The 22,761-nt window shown below is 37.1% G+C and overlaps 1 long non-coding RNA gene across 1 annotated transcript in view; it reads right to left on the bottom strand.

Annotated features, from left to right (window-relative positions):
• Positions 1–298: 298 nt before the first annotated feature.
• Positions 299–22,761, bottom strand: part of LOC120890929 (uncharacterized) — a 28,181-nt gene continuing 5,718 nt past the window's right edge. The window contains exon 3 of the long non-coding RNA XR_005735401.2: positions 299–3,502. This is a non-coding gene — a long non-coding RNA (uncharacterized LOC120890929). The remainder of the gene's footprint in view (positions 3,503–22,761) is intronic.

Raw genomic sequence — 22,761 nt, forward strand, 5'->3', positions numbered from 1 at the left:
CAGAAAACTTTCCAAACATAAAGAATGAATTGGAAATCCAAATTCAAGAAGACTACAGGATGTCAAATGTACAAAATCACACTAGATCCACACCAAGGCTCATTATAATAAAAATGCCCAACCTACAGAATAAGGAGAGAATTTTAAAAGCCACCAGGGAAAGGAATCAGATTACATATAGGGGAAACCAATTAGGATAATGGCAGATTTTTCAACACAGACCTTGAAAGCTAGAAGATCCTGGAACAACATATGCCGCAGTCTGGCTGGGAAAAATAACTGGGAGGTGACAAGCAACTTGAAGGTTGAAGCGAGAACTGCTTTATTGCAAAACAGCAGAGGTATATATATCTAACTGATTACATACAGCTTGACTCAATCAGCATCATCCAATCATAGCATTGCTCCCCTACAGATACAGCAAGCAGCCAATAAGGAGTCCCCACCATCTTGATGGCTCGGTGGCGTTGCTTCACAAACCACTCCTCCTGGCAAACTGCCAGGCGCCATCTTGACTTGATCGCAGATTCAAACATCTCCCCCTTTTTGTGTTATTAAACAACAAGTATGTGGTTTAGGGACTGTGCCTGTCTTAGGTACTCCAATACTACATATGGTCCTTACCAGTCACTGGATGGTCTGACCTCAAATTGTCAGCCTCCTGGCTTAGGTTGGTACCGTTGTAATTGGATCTTACCCGTCTTTGACTACCGGCCCAATATATTTAGCCATACTTGTGGATCTTGCCCTGTTTCTAGGGCCATCATGACCTGTTTAACGACCATAGTGGTTTCTTTTTTTTTGTCTGTGTAATTTACACAAACACCATAAACAACCTGCCACAAGCAGAAGGAGAACACAAAATGCCACAATTCCAAGCCATTGACGGCTCCAAGTGAGAAACCCTTGGAAAAATTATACCACTTATGACACTGTTGGCAAAGACACTCTGGTACTATTAAGAGTTACAATTTGTTGTCTCAATAGATTAGTTAAATTTTGAAAGTTTACATTCCATGTGCCATTAAGCATGACTCCTAGTTGTCTGGATAGATCTGCTGCTCGAGAAATATTAAGTGATACACAGTCCAGGTAAGTTCTGTAAGCAGCTTAACACAGAGGAATCCATTAATATGTCTATTTCTTCTTGAAGTAAATCGACTCTTTGGTTGAGCATCAGAATTCCATTTCTAAGATGATCATTAATAATGCTATGTGTTTGTAAAGCTTGTACTACTTGTTGAGTTAAATTATTTATTGATGCAGCAGTTTGTACAGTTTGTGTGGATACCTATCGCAAAAGCTGCAGCAGCAGCAGCAGCAGAAACAGAAACAGCTGTGATGATGGCAGCTGTAATTCCAAAGTCTCGTTTGGTTCTCAGTAATACTGGAAATTCTTCTATATTTGTCTTCACTGGCACTGGGATAAAGGTAGGAATTCTGGCAATGATGGCTAAAGAAAATTGTGTAGCATTCCAGAAGGCACTAAGAAAACAATTTTCTGAACAATTTAGTACATTATCCTGAACAGAATTATTAGATGTAATGAAAAGGAAAGGTAAAAGTAAACAAACAGGAGTTTTGTTCACATTTTAAAACATTCCTTGTAAATTTATGAATTTAGGTAGATTATTTCATAGACATCAACATTTTATTAGTTTTTTTTAACACCTAGAAAAACTTGTAAGCTTAATTTTAAAGACATCTTTACTTTCATTTGTTTACCCAATTTAAATTAAACTGTTTAAATCACGTGAATAAAAGATATTTGGATCCATTTTTTTTAATTTTTCATGAGCACTCCTCATATATCTGCCAATTTTCATATCAAATGTATGACATACGGACATATGCACATACAGACATACAACACATAACACAAGTGTGCACACATAACACAATAGTAAAGGCCTTGTAGCTTTTCACAGGTGAAATCTCCATTGCAATGTTTAAAAACTCCACAGTTGATCAAAAAATAGAACTGATCAGAAAAACATTAACCTAGGTCTGTATGAGCTCAAAAAATAAAATAGAACTCCATGACGTGGGAGAGGGCATAATAAAATAGATATTGAAAAAAGCATCCTGGCTACAACCTGGGTTTGACTCTTCTTTTGATATCCCATCCTTCTTCCTGTAACTTGCATATGGGTTTGAAGGTATTCCCACAATTAAGCCTCAAGGTTTTTTACATTTGAAATAGGCCTCAATGGTTCCCATTATTCATTAGCCTCCAGGTGTGGGAGAACCACTGTCACAGATATACGGATAGCTAAACTGGAGTTCTGGATATCAACTGTTATGGATTTGAGCCAAATCATCTTCTTTTTGGTCTGTAGAAATTGCTTTAGTTAGCCTCTCTGGAATCCAAATCGGCTGCTGTTCTCCCTGTGGAAACCATTTTTGGAAAAACTACAGGATGTGAGGACCAAAAAGACAACAAAGGATTAGATGGTAATTGGTTATCAAATGAACAAATAGATTTGCACATGGTAACTTTCCATAATAGATATTGTCCTCCATTTAGCACAGCTTTGCACTTGCTAGCCCAATCTGCTGGTGTCAACTTTAAACTTGCAATGGACTCAACCATGCTTATGGTAAAAGGGGCTTGAGGACCATAGGCTGCTACAGCTTCTTTTAACTGCTTTACAATTTTAAAATCCAAAGCCTGGTGATATCACTGCCCTCTCGCATCCTCAAGTACAGAGCATGCTAATCTTCGAGGTCCTGTCTCAGGATCCCATCTATCAACTATGGGGGGTGGGGGCCACCCAGCATATGTTGTCCCCATATACACAGGTGGAGTTGTTGGTCAAATACTTATGCCCTCTGGTGATAGAAAGGGGTTAGTAGCAGCCTCCTGTTGTGACTCCTCCCCTGATAGCCCTTCCTCCTCTAAACTTTCTTCCCCTTTCTGACTAGCTGGAGAGACTTTCTCTTTTACTTGATCTAAGATGTCTTCTCCTTCTTCTACCATAGTCTGAACTGAAGGGTTTGGACTAAGCAAATAAGATTGTATCAACGTCCACAATGGTAATGTGCCAACTGGCAGAGTTCCTGGGCTTTTCTTTTCTATCTTTTTAAAATCTTCACCATGATGGTACCATTGTGGTATATTTAACAACCCCTCCTTTAAGAACCATGGACTACATTTTTGTATCGTATCAACGTATGCCCTAACTATTCTTGGTTTTACTGGGGTGCCTCCTTCCTTTAGCAATTTACTTAACACCCTTTCAGTTTGATTTTTACTAACTTCTGATCCCATATTTCCATAACAAAGACAACACAACACACTAAGATAACACGAAACAAAAACACATTATATCATTTTTCTATTTTCTTGAAATGGCCATCTGTCCTCTCGCCCTATCTGTTCCTCAGGGGCGAGCAGCTTTCCTCCCGTTCTATCTATTTCTAGGGATGGGCAGCTTACCTTGTCACTTACCCCCGAGCGTCCTGGAGTTCCCCGTATGGGCCACCACTTGCCGCAGTCCAGCTGGGAAAAATAACCGGGAGGTGATAAGCAACTTGAAGGTTGAAGCGAGAACTGCTTTATTGCAAAACAGCAGAGGTATATATATCTAACTGATTACATACAGCTTGACTCAATCAGCATCATCCAATCATAGCATTGCTCTCCTACAGATATAGCAATCAGCCAATAAGGAGTCCCCACCATCTTGATGGCTCGGTGGCATTGCCTCACAAACCACTCCTCCTGGCAAACTGCCAGGTACCATCTTGACTTGATCGCGGCCTCCAACAAACATATATCAAGCTCTGAAAGAAAATGAACTAAAAAATAAATATTAAAAATTAAAAAATGCCAACCAAGAATCTTGTATCCAGCAAAATTAAGCTTTAGATTTGAAGATGAAATAAAAACCTTCCACAATAAACAAAAGTTAAAAGAATTCATAGCTAGAAAACTGGCACTACAAACATCCTTGGCAAAATATTCCATGACGAAGAAACAAAGAAAAACAATGAAAATCAGCAGAGGGAGGTAATACACTAAAAGAAAAACTAATCAAAGAAGAAAATCAAGTCTAAGTTAAACAACAAAAATAAACAAATATGGCTGTAAATACAAACCATATAATAACCCTGAATGTTAATGGCTTAAACTCACCAATCAAAAGACATAGGCTAGCAGACTGGATTAAAAAAAAAAAAACCAACAATATGCTGCCTACAGGAGACTCATCTGATAGGAAAAGCTATACACAGACTGAAGGTGTAGGTGAAAGGCTGGGAAAAATCATACCACTCACATGGACCTCGGAAGCAAGCAGGGGTGTCCATACTCATATCAAATAAAATAGACTTCAAGCCAAAGTTAATCAAAAGGGATAAAGAAGGACACTACATACTGCTCAAGAGAACTATACACCAACAAGACATAACAATCATAAATATATATGCCCCAAACAATGGTACAGCTGTGTTCATCAAACAAATTCTTCTCAAGTTCAAGAGTCAAATTAACTACAACACAATAATCTTGGATGAATTTAACACATCTCTTTTACCACTGGATAGATCTTCCAAACAAAAGTTGACTAAAGAAACTATAGAATTCAATCAGTAACTTATACTTAACTGACATATATAGAATATTTCAACCTGCATCAAGCAGATACACCCTCTTCTCAACAGCACATGGATCCTTCTCTAAAATAGACCATATAATATGCCACAAAGCGACTCTTAACAAATACAAAAAAGTAGAGATACTACCATGCATTTTATCATATCATAATGGAATAAAATTGGAAATCAATGACAAAATAAAAAAAAAAGAAAAAGAAATTGAGGTTTTCCAGGAAAAGATAGTAATCAAATATATATATATATTTCATAAACACATGTCCCAAAATTTATTGAAAGCATCAGAAAAGAGATTTTTTTCAGAGTCACAAATACACAATGATAAAGAGAACAGGAGAGAAGATGAGGGCGAGAAAACAATAAGTGTGGTGGATGGAAATCATATGGAAACCTAGCTAATTTAGAAGATTGGATGGAGATAAATCAAACATTATCAACGTGGAAAGATAAGAAACAAAAAATCTGGTTGGCAGATTCCTGTAAACATTCAAAAAAATGGGTGGCATCTCTCTCTATAGAGTATATGTATGATTGTGTGTGTGGTGGGGGGGTGAGTAAAATAAAAATTGGTTTAATAAATACGACTTCTATGGTAAAAAAAATGACAAAATAAAAAAAAATTTCCCCAACACCTGGAGACTAAATAATATGCTACTAAATGAACAATGGGTTGCAGAAGATATTAAGGAGGAAATTTAAAAATTCTTAGAGGTAAATGAGAACATAGACACAACATATCGAAATCTCTGGGACACTATGAAAGCAGTACTAAGTGTAAAGTTCATTGCATGGAGTTCATTCCTTAAAAGAAGAAAAAGTCAAGAAATAAATGACCTCACATTACATCTCAAAGCCCTAGAAAAAGAAGAACAAATAAGCAGCAAAAGCAGAAGGCAAGAAATAGTTAAAATTAGAAATTGAAACAAAAGAAACAATTAAAAAAATGACAAAACAAAAAGTTAGTTCTTTGAAAGAATAAATAAAATTGACAGACCCTTAGCTACACTAATGAAGAGGAGAGAGAAAACTCAAAGTAACAGCACATGTGATGAAAAAGATAATATCACAACAGACACTACAGAAATACAAAGGATAATTAGAAATTATTTTGAAAACTTATACTCCAACAAAATAGAAGACGTTGAAGGCATCAACAGATTTCTTAAATCATACAAATTGCCTATACTGAATCAGGAAGATATACACAATTTAAACAGACCAGTATCAAGTGATGAAATAGAAGATGCTATCAGAAGCTTACCAACCAAGAAAAGTCCAGGACAAGATGGATACACAGCTGAGTTCTACAAGACCTTTAAAGAAGAACTAATACCAATACTCTTCAATTTATTTCAGGAAATAGAAAAAGAGGCAGCACTTCCAAACTCATTCTTTGAGGCCAATATCACCCTGATCCCAAAACCAGGCAAAGACACATCAAAGACAGAAAACTTTAGACAAATATCTCAAATGAACATAGATGCAAAAATTCTCAATAAAATTCTGGCAAATTAAATACAAGAAAATATCAAGTGGGATTCATCCCAGGGATGCAAGGTTGGTTCAATATACAGAAATCAATAAATGTAATGCATCACATCAATAGACTCAAAGATGAGAATCATATGATCATCTCTATAGATGCAGAAAAAGCATCTGACAAGATACAACACATTTACATGTTCAAAACACTAGAAAAACTAGGGATAATAGAAACATATCTCAACATCGTAAAGGCTATCTACACTAAGCCAACATCCTCTAAATGGAGAAAAATTAAAGGCATTCCCTCTAAAAACTGGAGTAAGACATGGATGCCCTCTTTCACCATTTCTTTTTTTTTTTTTAATTTTCTTAGTTGTAGTTGGACATAATACCTCTATTTTATTTATTTATTTTTATGTGGTGCCGAGGATCGAACCTAGGGCCTCACACTTGCCAGGTGAGCACTCTACCACTGAGCCACAGTCACAGCCCTTCTTTCACCACTTCTTTTTTTTTTTTTTTAAAGAGAGAGTGAGAGAGGAGAGAGAGAGAGAGAGAGAGAGAGAGAGAGAGAGAGAGAGAGAATTTTTAATATTTATTTTTTAGTTCTCGGCGGACACAACATCTTTGGTGGTATGTGGTGCTGAGGATCCAACCCGGGCCACACGCATGCCAGGCGAGCGCGCTACCGCTTGAGCCACATCCCCAGCCCTTTTCACCACTTCTATTCAACATAGTTCTTTAAACACTGGCCAGAGCAATTAGATAGACTAAAGAAATTAAAGGGATATATATAAGAAAAGAAGAACTTAAATTAGCAATATTTGTTGATGATATGATTCTATATACTAGAAGACCCAAAAAGCTCTACCAGAAAACTTCTTGAACTAGTAAATGAATTCAGCAAAGTAGCAGGATATAAAATCAAAACCCGTAAATCAAAGGCATCTCTGTATATCAATGACAAATCCTCTGAGAAGGAAATGAGAAAAACTACCTCATTTGCAAAAACCTCGAAAAAATTAAAATACTTAGGAATCAACAAAAGAGGTGAAAAATTTATACAATGAAAACTACAGAACCCTAAAGAAAGAAATCAAAGAAGACCTTAGAAGGTGGAAAGATCTACCTTGCTCTGGGATAGGCAGAATTAATATTATCAAAATGACCATACTACCAAAAGAACTATACAGATTTAATGCAATTCTAATCAAAATCCCAATGGCATTCCTCATAGAAATATAAAAAGTAATAGAAATTCATCTGGAAAAATTAAAAATCCAGAATAGCTAAAGCAATCCTTAGCAGGAGGAGTAAAGCAGGTGGCATCACTATATCAGACCTTAAAGTATAATACAGAGCAACAGTAACAAAAACAGCATGGTATTGGCACCAAAACAAACTGGTAAACCAATGGTACAGAATAGAGGACACAGAGACTAACCCACATAATTACAATTATCTTATATTAGACAAAGGTGCCAAACACATGTGTTGGAGAAAAGACAGCCTCTTCAACAAAAGGTGCTGGGAAAACTGGAAATCCATATGCAACAAAATGAAATTAAATCCCTATCTCTTACCATGCACAAAACTGAACTCAAAGTGCATCAAGGACTTAGGAATTAAACCAGAGATGCTGCATCTTATAGGAAAAAAAGTAGGCCCTAAACTTCATCATGTGGGATTAGGCCCCAACTTCCTTAATAAGACACCTATAGCACAAGAATTAAAATAAAAAATCAACAAATGGGATGGATTCAAACTAAAAAGTTTCTTCTCAGCAAAAGAAACAATCTGTGAGGTGAACAGAGAGCCTACATCTTGGGAGCAAATTTTTACCCCTCTCACATCAGATAGAACACTAATCTCTAGGGTATATAAAAACTCAAAAAGCTAATCATCTAAAAAAACAAATAACCCAATCAATAAATGGGCCAAGGACCTGAACAGACACTTCTCAGAAGAGTATATACAATCAATCAACAAATATAAAAAAATGCTCATCATCTCTAGCAATTAGAGAAATGCAAATCAAAACTACTCTAAGATACCATCTCGCTCCAGTCAGAATGGCAGCTATTATGAAGACAAACAACAATAAATGTTGTTGAGGATGTGGGGGAAAAGGTACACTCATACATTGCTGGTGGGATTGCAAATTCGTGCGCCATTATGGAAAGCAGTATGGAGACCTCTCGGAAATCTGGGAATGGAACCACCATTTGACCCAGCTACCCTCTCTTCAGTCTATACCCAAAGGACTTAAAATCAGCATACTACAGGGACACAGCCACATCAATGTTTATAGCAGCACAATTCACAATAGCTAAACTATAGAGCCAACCTTGATGCCCTTCAGTAGATGAATGGATAAAAAAAATGTGGCATATATACACAACAGAATTTTACTCAGCAATAAAAGAGAATAAAATCATGGCATTTGCAGGTTAATGGATGGCACTGGAAAAGATAATGCTATGTGAAGTTAGCCAATCCCAGAAAAACTACTGCCAAATGTTTTCTCTGATATAAGGAGGCTGATTCATAGTGGGGTAGGGAGGGGGAACATGGGAGGAATATGAACTCTAAATAGGGGAGAGGGGTGGGAGAGAAAGGGAGGGGGCAGGGGTTAGCAAGTACGGTGGAGTGTGATAGACATCATTATCCAAAGTACATGTATAAAGACACAAATTGGTGTCAACATACTTTATATACAACCAGAGATATGAAAAATTGTGCTATATATGTGTAATAAGAATTGTAATGCATTCCACTGTCATTTATTTTTTTAAATCAATTACAAAATAAACAAACAAAAAATTGCAAATTATGTGACTGACAAGGGATTAATATCTAGAATATTTATATAAGGAACTCCAAAAACTCAATAGCAAAAAGTAAATTTTAAAAATAACTTAAATAAAAAATGGGCAATAGGCATAAATAAACGAAAAGGAGCTGGGGCTACAGCTCAGTGTCAGAGCACTTGCCTAGCATGTGTGAGGCACTAAGGTGGATCCTTAGCACCACATAAAAATAAATAAAAAACAATTATTATTTTAAAAAAGACATGCAAGGGGCTGGGGTTTTAGCTCAGCCATAGGACTCTTGCCTCATACTTGTGAGGTAATAGGTTTGATCCTCAGCACCACTTAAAAAATAAATAAATAAAGATATTGTGTCAATCTTTAAAAAAAAAAAGATATGCAAATGGCCAACAGCTATATGAAAAAATGTTCAACATCACTAATTTTCAGGGAAATGCAAATTAAAACTACAATGAGATACTACCTCACTCTAGTAAGAATGGCTATTATCAAAAAGACAAAGGATGATAAATACTGGTGAGAATATGGAGAAAAGAGAACCCCTGCACACTATCGGTGGGAATAGAAATTAATACAGCCACTATGGAAAACAGTATAGGGGGCCTCAAAAAATTTAAAATAAAACTACAATTTGATCCATCAATCCCACTAACGGGTATGTAACCAAAGGAAATAAATCAGTAAGACACTCCCATGTTAATTGGAGCACTATTCACAATAGCCAATAAATGGAAACAACATATCCGTTAATGGATAAATAGATAAAGTGGTACATATATACAATGGAATATCAGAAAAATAATGAAGTCCTGAGGTGATTTTAGATAACAATGATGTACTATGTATCTCAAAAAACTAGGAAGAGGAATTTGAAAGTTTTTATAAAGAAGAAATGGTATTTGAGGAGATAGATAGTTTAACGGAAACTTAAGCATACAATAGATAACATTTTAAAATATCACATAGTATCCCAACAACATGCACGCTTTTATGTTTTTATGTATCAATTAAAAATAAAGCTTACAGAAGTTCACATCTGTAATTCTAGTGACTCAGGAGGCTGAGGCAGGTGGACTACAAATTCAAGACCAGCCTGGGCAATTTAGACCCCATCTCAAAATTTTAAAAAATAAATAAATAAATTGAGAGAGAGAGAGAGAGAGAGAGAGAGAGAGAGAGAGAGAGAGAGAGAGAGAATTTTAATTTTTTTTTCTTTTTTTAGTTTTCTGCAGACACAACATCTTTGTTTGTATGTGGTGCTGAGGATCAAAACCCGGGCCGCACGCATGCAGGGCGAGCGTGCTACATCCCCAGCCCCAAATTTAAATATTTTAAAAAGGTTTGGGGATGTAGCTTAGAGAATTGTTCCTGAGTTCTATCCCCAGTACCCATCCACCCATCCAAAAAAAAAAAAAAAGGATTCTTCTAATCAAAACCACCTGGGATTAGGGCAACCACCCTATCTATGCGCTAAACTTAGAGGCCTCTTCCTCCACCTTCACAACCTTTCAGAACAAGGGTCATTGCTACAGGAAAGCTGAGTTTATGGAGGGGGGCCTAGTTTGAATCAGAGTACACTTTGATTTTAAGCCCCAAAGTTTTTGTTTCAAGCCTCTGAGCTTGGTTAGAGGTTATGTCACCATGGAGCCAATGAGCAGCCCTTGGGCTTTTCAGAGTCTGGGAAAATAACTCATTTATTTCAGGAGTTTCTCGGGAAAGTCTCTAGGGAATATTTACCAAATGGGGGAGAGAGCTACTAATGAAAACCTTTCTAACACACTTCTCTATGAACCAATTCAATAAAACCAGCAAATAAGACTGGTTCTATCACAACCTCATTTTCTTTGTGGTTAAAGCCTTGATTTATTTTGTGAAATAAAACACCAAGAAGGTCAGTTACTCATATTGGTCACAGAAGCCAAGATGTCTACAGAATAAAGGTTTAGGACATTTTTAGAAAGACTGAATACTTTCCCTACTACTTATTAATTCTAGTAACTTTTTGTAGAATCCTCAGGATTTTCTACATACATAAAGATTATGTACGACTTCTCAGTCTCTATATCTTGTCTTACTCCCCTTGCAAGGATCTATAGATCCATACCGAACATTAAGTGGTAAAAGCAGATATCCTTCCCTGTTCCCTAATTTTACAGGGAAAGTATTCAACCTTTCACTATTAACTATAAGGACAGCTATGCTTTTCATACAGCTCCTTTAACAGGTTGAAGACCCCTGGTATCCATAGTTTTCTAAGAGTCTTGTATTTTTAAATCATAATGAGCATTGAATTTTACCAAAGGTTTTGGGTTGGTTGGTTGGTTGGTTTTCATCCCTAGTCCTTTTTATTTTTTGAGACAGGGTCTTGCTAAATTGCCCAGGCTGGCCTTGAACTTATATTCCTCCTGACTTAGCCTCCTCAGTCTCTGTGATTCTAGGCCTGAGCCACCATGCCCAGGTGCTAAAAGTTCTAAATGTATCTATGGAGATGATCTTTTTTCCTCTTCATTTATTGATATTTAGATGTTAAATTAATCTTGCATTCTAGTATAAGCCCCATTGGATCACAATGTGCTTCCTTTTTGTATACTGTTGTGTTTATTTTAATAGTTTGTTACAGGTTTTGCCCATGTTCATGAGGGACGTTAGTTTGTTATCTATCTATCTATCTATCTATCTATCTATCTATCTATCTATCTATCTATTTATACCAGGGATTGGACTCAGGGACACTTAACCACTGAGCCACATCCCCAGCCCTATTTTTTTTTTTTTTTGTAGTTTATTTAGAGACAGAGAAGCAATGATTCCCACAGGCCACACAAATTGCCCTCCTAACCAGGGAGATTTAGCCACAGGGTACAGACAACTGAAGTATTCCCTCAAATCCTCCTGAGAACATTTAAGTATTTGGAAATGCCATAGACACACCACAACCAGATAGGTTCATGCCAGAAGTGGGTGGGTCAAAATCAATTTAGTTAGGCATAATAATCTGAGTTCTGGGGAGCTTATAAATAAAGGAGAAAGTTGATCTAGGCAGGTGAAGAACTAAATACACAGCTCTACAATCCAACACAGAGACAGCTGGTGTAGTTACTACCTCCACACCCAGAGACATTCAGAGGTCACTGTAGTCGAAGCTTGAATATTTACTATACCTCCCAATATCTGGCAAAGTCCCAAACTGAAAACCCTAGTAAGAAATTTCTCCATCTCAAATATTTTGGCAAGAAGTATTTAGACTCTTTACTATTCGTTGTTGTTTTTTTTTTTTCGTTTGTTTGTTTTCTTTTTCTTTTCTTTGAGACAGAGTCTCACTAAGTTGTGTAGGGCCTTGCAAAGTTGCTGAGGGTGGCTCCTGCCTCAGCTTCCTGAGTTGCTGGGATTGATTATAGCATGCAGTACCACATCTGGCTACTATTAGCTTTTTTAAAAAAAATTTTTTTTTTTAAAGAGAGAGTGAGAGAGTAGAGAGAGTTTTAATATTTATTTTTTTTTTTTAGTTATCGTCGGATACAACGTCTTTGTTTTATACGTGGTGCTGAGGATCGAACCCGGGCCGCACGCATGCCAGGTGAGCGCGCTACCGCTTGATCCACATCCCCAGCCCCACTTTTTAAAAATTTTTACTGGCATTGTCATCTGTATTGATTTGATAGGTTTCCCCCACAATTTAACACTGCATATCTTAATCCAATTTTATGTATTTTTAACATTGCAATGTATTAGTTATTTGCTCTATCATTCTTCCTTATCACTTATACTCTTTCCTTCCCACGCCCTGTTGAGGTTTTTTTCTCCTCTTTTTTTAATGGTAAAATGTGTTAACTGGATTTATTGATTCTACCTTTTTCATCTTGCTCTTTTTATACTCTCACCCTCTTTTCTCTCTTTGCTTTTTCTTCTTCTCTCTTCACTTTTTTCCCTCCTTCCTCCCCCAACTTTTTTTTTTGCTTCTTTCATGCCCTTATCATTTAATGTTAATTTTACTTTTTTAATATCTAATTTTTCAGACTGTTATAGGGTAGGACTCCCCTTTCCATTTCTGGACTAGTGAAGTTGTAGAGAAAATAATAAGTTTTTATTGTTTATTAGTACATAGTTTACTCACAAATGGTCACAGTTACTAGTGATCATTATGTCCTATCAAAGGATGCTAGGGATTGACCGTAACACTGTGAACAAACACATTGAGTGGCTGCTTTGATGCTGAGACATTCTCCCCACACCAAGAGCACATAGTAAGAGAAAATAGCTCATTAAAAAGATCCTCACAGGGTAGGTGGTATAGGTCAGTGGTAGAGCATATGCTTAGCATGCATGAGGCCCTGGGTTCACCTAAATAAACAAAACAAAAATGCCTGTTTAAAAAAAAAAAAAAAACCTCATATAACAGCAGAAGAGATATACATCCCATAAAATTTAAAAATCTCAATAGAATCACAGAAAACATGAGAAAACAAGGTAATAAGACACTTCCAAAAGTTCATAATCCTGTGGACTGGGGTTGTAACGGCTCAGTGATAGCACACCTAGCATGTGTGAGGCACTGGGTTCGATTCCCAGTACCACATGTAAACAAATACACAAAATAGAGGTCCATCAATAACTAATAAAAATATTTTTTTTAAAGTTCACAATCCTCTAATAACTGAAACTGTAGATATCAAAGTAGAGGAAATGTCACACAAAGTATTCAAAAAGTTTATTTTTAAAATGATCAGAGTATTTTAAAAATCTAAGGAATGGACTAAGGAAGAAAATTTAAGATAGGAAAGAGCATTTCAATAAAGAGAGATTCTGAAAAAGAACCAAACAAATTCTGGGAATGAAAAACTCAAATCAAATAAAAACCTTGTTCAAAGTGTCACAAATAGATTATATCAAGCAGAAGACAGAATTTCAGAACTTGAATATAAGGTAACTAAACTTGAGCATCCAGACATCAATGAAGAAAAAAACAGGAAACTATGATCAGAATATATAAGAACTCTGGGACAATATAAAGAAAACTAACTTAATACTCATAGGTCTTGAAAAAGGAGTAGAGATACATGTTAATGGTATAGATAACCTATTTGGTGAAATAATGGCATAAAATTTCCCAAACCTTAGGAAGGAGATGGACATTCAGATTCTGAAGGTGTACACAAACCCAAATAGACAAGGAAAAAAGACAAGATCATAACACATTATAGTTACAATTCCAAAAATCTAAAATTAAAAAAAAATTTAAACATACAAGACACACCAAATCACTTAAAAAGGCAAATCCATCAAAACAACAGCAAAGAGGCCAGGGTGGTGGTTCAGTGGTAGAGCTCCTTCCTAGGATGTGTGAGGCACTGGGTTCCATTCTTAGCACTGCATATACATAAATAATAAAAGGTCCATTGACAACTAAAAAAAAAATCAGCAAATTTCTTAGCAGAAATTCTAAAGGCCAAAAAGGCTTAGAATAATGTATTTCAAGCGCTAAAATAAAAGAACTGCCAACCTAGATTGCTGTATCCCCAAAACCTATCCTTTAGAATTGATAAAGAAATAAAAAACCTTCCAAGATAAACATAAACAAGTAAATCATAATCACTAAGCAAACACTGAAGAAGATACTACCCACAGAAGAAGATAAAAACATCCAAAAGAGTACAGGAAAGAATAAGAAAAAGAGTAAAGTGCCTTCATTAAACGAGTAGATAAGCAAATGAGAATTAAGAATAAATCAAACATTAGAAATAAAACAAAATGAGAAAATAATACATACCTTTCTATAATAAAATTAAATGTAAATAATCTCTAATTAAAATATACTGACTGGGGGCTGGTGTTGTGGCTCAGTGGTAGCATGCTCGCCTAGCATGCATAAGGCACTGGGTTCGAAACTCAGCACCACATAAAAATGAAGACAATAAAGTCCATCAACAACTAAATATATATATATTATAAAAAATATACTGACTGACAAACTGAATTATCAGCAAAGATACCAAAGACTAAAAGTGGGAAATTATATTCATGTAAATGGAATATGAAAGCAATTATGAGTAGCTATTCTCATATCCAGCAAAGCAGATTTCAAGCCAAAATTAGAAGAGACAAAGGTCATTACATAGTGGTCAAGAGAACAATCCACCAAGGAGATATAATGACTGTAAATATTTATGCCCCACACATCAATGAAAACTTTTATAAAACAAACACTACTTAACTTAAAGGGAAGACAGTCCTAATATAGTTATAGTCAGTGACTTGAATACACCACTGTCACCAATAGGTCATTCAGACAGAAGAAACAACAAAGATACTATACAGAATTAAACAATATTTTGATATTACAGAATATTTCACTCAACAATAACTGGACAGACTTTCTTTTCATTTGCTCATGGAATGTTCTCCAACACAGATTATATATTAGGCCACAAAGCAAGTCTTAACAAATACAAAAAATCAGAAAAAAATTCCTTGCATCTAATCATATCATAATGGAATAAAATTAGAAGCCAACAGCAAGGGAAATGACAGAAATGATACAGCCATGGAGATTGAATAATATCCTTTCAAATGATCAGTAGGTCATCAAAGACATCAAGAGAAATTTAAAAGTTTTTAGAATCAAATGAAAATAGAAATACAACATACAGTCAACTGCAGTAGCACATGCCTATAATTCGAGCTACTGAGGCTGAGGAAGGAGAACCACAAGTTCCAGGCCAGCCTAGGTACAAATATGCCTCAAAATAAAAAACAGAAAGAGATGTAGATGTGGCTCAATGAAGAGCTCCCAGTGTTCAAACCCTAGTACTACAACACATAAGAACTTATGAAAGGCTACTGTTGTAGCTCAGTGGTAGAACACTTGCCTATCATGGATGAGGCACTGGGTTTGATCCTCAGTACCACATAGAAATAAATAAATAAATGTGTTCATCTACAGCTAAAAAATATATTTTTAAAAAAAGAACTTATAATGGGGCTGAGGTTGTGGCTCAGTGGTAGAGCACTTGTCTAGCATGTGTGAGGCACTGGGTTAGATTCTTAGCACCACATATAAATAAATAAAGGTCCATCAACAACTAATAGAATATTAAAAAAAAAAAAGAACTTATGAGGCAGTGAAGGCAGTTCTAAGAGGGAAGGTTATAGCAACGAGTGTCTACATTTTAAAAAGTTTTGAAAGATCTCAGCTAAATAACCTAATGATACAATCTCAAGGTTTTAAAAAAATACAAACAAACCAATCCCAAAACTAGGAAAAGAAAAAAAAATCAGAACTGAAATCAAGAAATAATACAGGGCTGAGGATGTGGCTCAAGCGGTAGCGCGCTCACCTGGCATGCGTGCGGCCCGGGTTCGATCCTCAGCACCACATACCAACAAAGATGTTGTGTCCGCCGAGAACTAAAAAATAAATATTAAAAAAAAAATTCTCTCTCTCTCTCTCTCCCCTCTCTCACTCTCTCTTTAAAAAAACAAAGAAAGAAATAATACAGAGGATCAGTGAAACTAAGAATTAGGTCTTTGAAAAGATAAACAACATTGAAAAACCTTTAGCCAAACTAACTAAAAGGAAGAGAAGACCCAAATTAATAAAATTAGAAGAGGAAGAGGAAGAGGAGGAAGAAGAAGTACACATACACACACACAACAGAGTTTTATTCAGCCATAAAAAAATGAAATTATGACATTTTCAGGAAAATGGATGGAAACAGGGAGCTTCATGTTAAGCAAAATAAGCCAGACTCAGAAAGACAAGTGTTGTATATTTTTTTTATATGTGAAAGCTACAGGTGGGAAAAGAAAAAGTGTGTGTGTGGAGGAAAATTTCATGAAAGCAGAAGAGAGACCATTAGTGTAAAAGAAAGTAGTCAGGGGCTGGGTTTGTGGCTCAGTGATAGAGCGCTTGTCTTGCACACGCGAGATCCTGGGTTCAATCCTTGGTTCAATCCTTGGCACCACATAAAAATAAATAAGTGAAATAAAGGTATTGTGTCCAACTACAACTAAAAAATAAATATTAAAAAAAAGAAAGTAGTCAGGGAGAGGGAGGAGGGAAGGGTAAGGAGAAGTGTTGGGGAATGAAATTTATCAAGTTATGTTATATGCATATATGAAGATGCTATAATGAACCTGTAACTCTGTAAAATTGACATGTACCAATTAAGGAGAGTTAATTAAAGTTTTTAATATATTTTCACAGTACAATTATGCTAAAACTTTCAAACATCAAAATCTAAGAATCAAAATAAATGATAATGTCTATGAAACAAATAATCATTATATTTAAAATGTAGTGGCTAGGGGTGTAGCTCAGTGATACAGCATTTGCCTAGCATGCACAAAACCCTTGGTTCAATCACCAGTACTGAAGAAAAAAAAGTAAATTTCTTATTTTTTTTAATGGACAGCATACATTTATTTTATTTGTTTATTTTTATGTGGTGCTAAGGATTGAACCCAGTGCCTCACATGTGCTAGGCAATCACTCTGCCACTGAGCTACAACTCCAGCCCCTAAAAAAAGTAAATTTCTTATGACTAAGATTTTTAACACTATCATAATACAAAACATATACAAATAATCTATAATCTATAACCAAAATTTGTTGCAATAAACTGACCAACATATTCTTTGAAGTAAATGTCATAAATTAAAAAGGTAATAAAACTTCTAAGGAAATTATAACTAACCTTACATTTCAAAATATTAAGTGTATGTGAACAAAATTTTTCCATCAGTTTTTCCTCTGAAACCATCATGTGGCAGACCACCAGAATTCTAAGGACTACCTTTGAGAAACCCTGTTCCAAGATCAGGGTTTTTATCTCTAATGAGTAATTTCTGATTTTCAGTGCCCAATATATAGAAAGAATTTAATACTCATGGAACAAATTATTAAATCAACTTTTTTGGTTTTGTTTATATGTTAGGCACTATTCTAAACTGGGAATATATCAAGAGACATTGTTTCTATTCCTCTCTAGTGGAGAAAAGCAGAGGGAAAAGGAAAGAGGTTAATGTTTAGAAAAACTTCATGATATAAAGGAAAGATGAGATCAAGTGTTACTTGAGAAAGACAGGAACCACTCAAATGGTCAGAGTTTGTTAGTTAGCTTTACCCTGCTATGAAAAAAAATAGTTTAGAGGTGGGAACATTTATTTTGGCTCAGTTTCAGAAATTTTGTCCATATTTGGCTGACTCCATTGCTCTGGGCCAAAGGTGAGGCAGAACATGGCAGAAGGGTGTGGTACAGGAGTGCCTCAGTTCAAGACTGGTTGACTAGGAAGTGGGGTGGGGGCAGGGAAGATGCACCCTTCCAGGGTACCAGAGACACAAATCCTCCAGCCATGCCCCACCTACCTACAGAGAAACAGCTGAGGTGCCTGAAACAGAAAGAGCAAGATGAATGAATCGATAAGAGGCTGGAAATGCAGCCAAGGGCAACAGCCTTGTGGGCTGTGATGAAGAGTTTGGGAAGCTACTAGTAATTATAAACAGGGGAGTAAAAGGAGATTAAATATCTTTTAAAAAGACCACTGGACACTCAGAGTATGGATAGGTTAGAAAGAGGCAGAGTAAAGGCAGAGAAACTATTTACAAGGATATTTAATAATCCAAGCAAGAGGTAACTGGGGCAGTCAGTGGAAATGAAGAGAAGTTGATGCACTTATTAAGTATTTATCATATAGAACAGGTAAGACATACTGATGCACTGAATGAATTAGTGAGATTATTAATGAAGAGACTAAAATAGGGAGATTCAAGAATACAAAGATCAGCATGTGCTACAGAACAGTGGCTTCCTGGAGGGGGCAGAATGAAAGCTGGTCTTGAGAGATGAACCAACTATGGCTAAGGAAAAGTGAAACAGTTGAGATCCTGTATCAAACAATCAATAAGGTTGAAATTAACTTCCTGTGTATTTAGGAGCTCATGATGAACTTGCCTGCTAGCTTTGGTGAGGGTATTGGTTGTTGAGAATCCAGCAAGATCATGGGGAGTTAGATCGAAAATCCCAAAAAAGGTGAAACTGTACCCTCTCCCTGCCTAATGTCAAGGATAATGGTACCTTGGGCTTCCTTCCAAGCTAGCTGGCCTTAAGCCCTTTCTCCAAGTTCTATGCCTGGACTCAGGCACCCATCTTACTACTAGCCAGGAGAAGACAAGAGTCTTTACTGGCCTGACCAATGTCAAGGTGATTGGTGAGTAGGATAGGAGGTGGAACAGATCCTGACCACATTTAATGTCCCTGAAAAATATGGCAACACCTAACATTCTATAAATGTCTCAGACAACAAGTAAATTATCCCATAAACTCTGAATGGAGGCATCAGTCTTTCTCTGCCAAAGGTGGTGGGGTTTTGCCAACACCAGATGGGAAAGCACCTCCAGGGCCACCAGACCCACCACCCACCACCCATCCCTAGGGATCTACCTCTACAACTTCTTTTTGTCCTCTTCCTCCACCCAGCAATTTATAAGCCTAGCCTTTCCTGCCTCTACCAAGAAAGAAGGTATACCCTCAAACTCCACAACAGGAGCTCCTGTTATACCTATAGAGGAGGCCTGGATTTTCAAATTCTAGACTCTCTACCAGGCTCTACTAAGATAATCAGGCTTATATCCTCAGGCCCTGTCACCTGTGACTTTAACGGGTAATTTAATTTAACCTGCTATGTGGTTCCAGTTCAACTATAAGCTCTAGAAAGGCAAGTATACTGTCTCATACAAACTTGTCCCTAACAGCTAACACAGTGAATATTTAGAATGCATTTACTGAACAAATGAATGAATGACTGGCCATGATGTAGATTTGGGAAATGGTACACAAAAACTACTCAATATCTTAGCAGTTTCCTTGGAGGTATGCTGACATCCTTCATGGAAACAACTGCCTTTTACTTGATTGTGTATAATGGTGCTGGGTAGATTTCCCATATTATCTCATTTAATATTCAAAAAACATCCACCATTCACAGTAAGCATTTTTTTTTTTAATCTTGAGACAGGGTCTCACTACTGAGTTGCTTAAGGGCTCACTAAGTTGCTGACACTGGACTCAAACTTGCAATCCTCCTGCTGCAGACTCATAACTCATTGGTATTACAGACGTGTGCCACGTTGGGCTTACAGTAAGCATTCTTATTCACATTTAACCAATGAAGAAAATAAAGGTCAGGCAACTTAAGGTCACACTGCTAGCAAGAAGTGTGACTAGGGCTGGGGATATAGCTCAGTTGGTAGCATGCTTGCCTCATATGCACAAGGCTATGGGTTCAATCTCCAGCACCATTAAAAAAAAAAGAAGAAGAAGAAGAAGTGTGACTGACCAGTGCTAACTGACCACAAAGCCCTCATCTTTACAGATCACAGTCCTATAGTACTTCTGTGGGCAAAGTCCCTGGGTCTTCTACCTATCATTAGGGAGGAGAATATGACTCTTTAGTTCACTCTTCCACCTTAATAGGAAGCTGTTTATCAGATTAGTAACCTGCCCATTCTCACAGCAGATAGCAGGGTTCTGGGGAAACAGAATTGGGCCTTTTGTCAAGACCAAGGACATAGAGATGTTCCAGGCTTTGGAACAGGGAAACTGCTTTGTTTATTTACAGTTTTCCTTCCCCAGAGGAAACTGTAATGTGCCCTTTGACATCAATGTCAGCATACATTAATGGAAAAATACATGATTTGAAGCCTGATAGACATGGATTTGAGTCCTAACAGGATCTGTGCCCTTGGACAGACCTCTTAGCCTTTCAAGGTTCAATTTCTTCAGATGAAGAATAGTTTAATGCCCCCTCCTTCTGGGGGTATCTTGAGCACTGAATGAGATGACATATTTAAAGAATTCATTCTAGAACTGGCACCCAGAAGTTCTCCTGGCAAAAGTTATTCCTGGTTCCAACTGTCAGATGAGCAAAGTGAGTTGCCAACAGACTAAATAGCCTACAACTAGGAGAAGAGGGTCAAAGTTCTTTTCACTACTTGTTGTTGTTGATTCCTCAAAGGCAAAAATAGGTTGCTCACTTACCACTGAGCTACATCCCCAGTCCTTTTATTTTTTGAGACAGGGCCCTGCTAATTTGCTGAGGCTTGCCTCAAACTTGCAATCCTCTTGTCTCAACTCCCAAGTTGCTAATAATGTGGCATGTTGCCACTGCACCTGATCCCTTCCCCCAAATTCTTATCCTACCTATCTCTTAGTACACAAATCAGACTGATCATCATAAAGCCATGGAAAGTATCATAGACAGAATGAGAGATATATAGAATTATTTCCACAAGCAAGACAAGCCCTCTCCTGTTGGCATAGAATTATGACTCATCCAAGCTTTTTTATGAGGGCCAGATGCTGAGCATGTCAGAATTGCTACAGATTGCTTCTTCTTCAGTGTATGTTAGTGGTAGGGAGGAGAACAACCAATATCCATGTGCATTTATACACTTAACCAGGAAATGTGTTTATATTGTTTTCCAATCAGGATTTACCACAAGCCAGGAGTACCACACCTAATGAGTTGGCCAAACCCAGCCCATTGTCAACAGAGAAAAGTCCATCTCAAACATAAAAGATTTTAAATCAAAATGGATGTTAGAAGAGCATGATTCTTGGCACTGTTGAATAGCTGCAATTGTCTCAAGCAGGGAAGAGAGTAAATGATGGTTATTTTGGGGCTCAGACTTCATATTAGATGCTTTAGGAGACAAGAGACTATCAGGGAAAACAGAACTAGGTTGGGAGGGCCAGAGAGGTAGAGAAACAGCAAGACCTATTTTGTCTATAGAGAGCTAAGGTGCTCAAGGGACACCAAATGGAGGTGCTTAAGCAAGTGACTTCAGTGTGAAAATCTGATGTTTGGAGAGGGACAAGAAATAAATCTGACAAACACCAGCATTTACATCATTAAAACTATTGTGACAGATGACCTCACACAGGAAGAATATGACAAGGGAGAAAAAGTAAGGTTCTGGGATGGACACTGACCATTAAAATTAGGTAGAAGAACCCATGAAGGTGACTGAAGAACAGATAGAAGAGTACGAAGAAAATCAAGAGGTTATGGTGCCTTGGAGGAGGGAAGGAATACCAGTATCAGATACTTCTGAGTAGTCAGGGAAGATAAAGATTCTAAGTGATCTAGATATGCATATCAAGACCTCCAGGTTTCCTGGGAGGTGTCATTGAGAATGATCATAAGAAAGAAGGGCAGGCACTGGGGGGAGGGGTTGTAGCTCAGTGGTAAAGGGCTTGCCTAATATGTTTGAGGTCCTGGGGTCCATCTCAGCACCGTTTAAAAAAAAGAGAGACTGTGCTGACTTTCATCCTTTCTCTTCCAGTCCCAGTGCTACAGGACCCAAACCTTTTAGCCTGGCCTTGTAATGATAAGGGTTACAAACCACCAATATAGCAAACATACCACACCCAGGAATCCTAGGAAAGGTACAGTGCTGATGCATCCCTAACCGTTTGACCTTGAGCAAGCCACAGTTCCTTTACTGGTCTCAGTTTTCACATTAGTATATAAGAGGGTCAGAGGGTATCATCTTCAAGGGCCCCCTTCCAATCCCTGCATTCCATGATCCAATCAACTCCACAGAAACAGGCTCTTGCCTAACTTTTTTTTGAATGGGGAGCATTTAAAAATCTGGCTTTCTGATATAAAAGCTTGCTCAGAGATTACAGGTTATGTGTTCAAGTAGCCATGGGAAAGAAAGTGCAAGGCCTACTTAAGTGGCTCCCTAAATCCACACCCAGGTACAGGACCTACAGTCACCTAAATTTCAAACACAATGATGAGAGGATAACACATTGAATTAATACCT

This window comes from Ictidomys tridecemlineatus, chromosome 11, assembly GCF_052094955.1.
Source record: "Ictidomys tridecemlineatus isolate mIctTri1 chromosome 11, mIctTri1.hap1, whole genome shotgun sequence".
Taxonomy (NCBI): Eukaryota; Metazoa; Chordata; class Mammalia; order Rodentia; family Sciuridae; genus Ictidomys; species Ictidomys tridecemlineatus.